The following is a 2,855-nucleotide window of genomic DNA, read 5'->3' on the forward strand; positions in this document are numbered from 1 at the left end:
TAAAAATAATTCTTTAAAAAATAAAAAAGAAATCAGGGATAAAGAGGAGGGGACAGAGTCTGGGGCAGCAGCGAGGAAGGCCGGCAGGGAGCAGGGCCAGGACCTCTGCTAGGTCGAGGTAAGCCTGGTGGGGAGGAGGTCAGTTTCTAGTGCTCGCCAGGTGCTCCCCCTCATTGTGGGCCCTGAGGGGCCAGAGACCAGGGCCACAACCACTCGGGTTTCTGTTTCCATCCTCCAGACCACAAAGAACAGCTGTGGAATAATGACACAGACCAGGGAGCCCCCTTCTCCACCACATGGACACCCAGAAACACACACAGGGCAGGGTTGCCCCCTCAGAGCAGGGGCACGTGCAGACGCTAGGGCATAAACGCACAGGAGGATGCGGACCCTGGCCTGGATAGAGGGGCACAGGCCACAGGCACAGAGGGGGACAGAGAGGTAGACGCACACCAACCCGAGAGACGAACCCACATACAGACCCAGAGAGAAGCCTGTGGAGAGACTCGCATGCCTCCGGCTACATGGGGAGCCATGGACACATGCATGTGGGTGCAACACCCCCACACGCAAGGAGACACCCTGAAGGTGTCTGAGGGACCGTGGAAAGACAGGTAGATGGCCAGGCCCTGTGGGCACATGGCTCCCAGCAAATCTGCGAGTGCTTGGCCCTCTGGGGCTCACAGCCACTACCCATCCCTGCTGTACCCAGCGAACCCTGGGCCGCCACCGGTGCTGTTCCTTGGAATCCCCTCGCCAGCGCCACGAACATACATGTGGCGGCCAGGCTCTCCTGACACGCATGTGCTTGCCCTAACAGGCCTGCGCCCCACCCATAGGGGGCTGACATCTCGTGCTGGAGTGCCGGTGGGGGCCACAGGACAGCCCCCTCCTCCACAAGCCACTCGCTGTGGCCGCTGGCCGGGCCCGCCGGGGGCCCCCCGGGGGAGGGAGGGGGGCTCCTCCGGAGGAGGGAGGGGCTGGGGCCGGGCGCGGCTGGGGCGGGTGCAGGAGCAGTACCTGTCAAACGAGAGCCAAGGAGCAGCCAGCTTCTTAGTCACCTTGCTCTTCTCCCCGTTTTGGCAGCAGCCCCCCAGGGCAAGGGGAAGCTGATATCATAATTATTGGCTCACCCGGCAGCTGCCTCCCCTCACCTGATGTCAGCACAGACCTGGGACGGCCGAGCTGACGGACTAACAGACGGACCGAGCTCCTGGCCCCCCAGACCCAGGCCCCCACGCTGACCTGCTTCACTGAGCAGGTAAGAGGAGACCCGGCCCAAGTCAGCCGTGGAGGCCAGCAGGGCCGGCCGGGCGTGAGGAGGGGGCTTGCCTTTTAAATGGGCCTCAGGTGGGGCTGGGGGGTACCTGGTGCTCCCCAGCTTCTCACTGCAGCTCCAGGGAAGGGAGTCTCAGGATGAGGGTGAGTGCTGGAGGCCAGGCCCCCCAGCCTTCCCTCTCACTCCTGTCCCAGTTGGTCCAGCTTCGCTCCTTGCTGTAGCATCGTCTTTCTGGTATGTGTTGTCGGATTGTGTGCGTCTCTGTGTGTCAGAGGGGGTGTGCTTACCCTGTGCTGGGAGAGAAGGGACTCAGAAGTGCTAGAGCTGAAAAACCAGAGCTGAAGGACAGGGAGACACTTTCCCAAGCTGGTGGCTTTTCCAGCTTTTTCCCCAGAGTCCACTTCTGGGGCCTGGGTGGGGCTGCTGAGTTCATGGATCAAGGAATCACTCAACATCTCCAGGCGGCCTGGGCTGGGGTTGAGACACCTGGGTCCTGCCGGGAGGTCTGGGCTGCAGAAAGGAGGTGGAACCCCTGGAAGAGAAGCAGACAGGTGGCAAACAGGTGCCGTGGCCAAGAGCTGCTGCTGAGCTTGAGGCAGAGTCCCCCCGGGTCTGGGAACATTTTTGTCCCTCAAGACCCGAGGCAAAGAGGCCTGGCAAGCAGACTTAGATAGACAAGGGGGCTTGGACCCTTGGAGCCTAGAACTGAGGGGCTAGGGTGCAAAGACCCTTGGGGAAATGGTTCCAGCAGAAGGAAGCCCCGTCCAGCTCCCACAGCCCCTCCCCGCCACCAGCCTGGTCAGGTAAGGTCTGGCATTCCCCGTGGAGTCCCCCAGGCCCTCCCTAAAAGTCCAAAGAAGCAGGTTGGATTAAGAATAGACTCTAGGCCCAGCTGCGGTGGCATACACTGCTGAGACGCTGGGACCACATGGGAAACTCAGGTTCGAGACCTGGTCCAACCTAATGGCTGGCCACAGTGGTGCATGCCTGCAATCCCAGCCACTCAGGAGGCCGAGGCAGCGGGATCACGATGTGGGGAGCCCCTTCTAAAAAACAATAATAAAACGAAGTGGGCACGTCTGCCTCTCCTCTCTACACCTACCTACAGGCCTGGGATGTGTCCGGCTGTGCACTGTGGTGAGGCACAGCAGAGCAGCAGGAAAAGACGGGGTGTGGGGGAGAAGCCATCACATCCGCCCTCCTGCCTCCATCCTGGTCATTTCCCATGCTAGGCAGGCTGCCCCCTCCTTGTTTTCCTAATCCCTGGAGGAGGAACTTTGGCCGGTTCCTTCGCAGTCATGAGGTCCTTCCTGGAGTCTCTGAAGGCTGTGCTGCTGCCAGGCCCCACCATGCATGTTCCCCTAGTCTTCTCTTTCCCCACTGGGGAACCCCAATTCCTTGGGGCTGATGAGAGAGTGGAGTGGAGAGGGTGGCACTGCACTCCAGTCCTGTCCTCATCAGGCGTGGTTTGGATCCTTTTCACCGTCTCGTTCCTTTCCTGACCCACGGGATGCAGGCAATAGAAAGGCATCCCCAGCCGACGGGGTGGCAGCACCTCCTGTCCTGCCCATTCCTC

The sequence above is a fragment of the Tupaia chinensis genome, unplaced genomic scaffold (genome assembly GCF_000334495.1).
Source record: "Tupaia chinensis unplaced genomic scaffold, TupChi_1.0 Scaffold143921_1, whole genome shotgun sequence".
Classification (NCBI taxonomy): domain Eukaryota; kingdom Metazoa; phylum Chordata; class Mammalia; order Scandentia; family Tupaiidae; genus Tupaia; species Tupaia belangeri.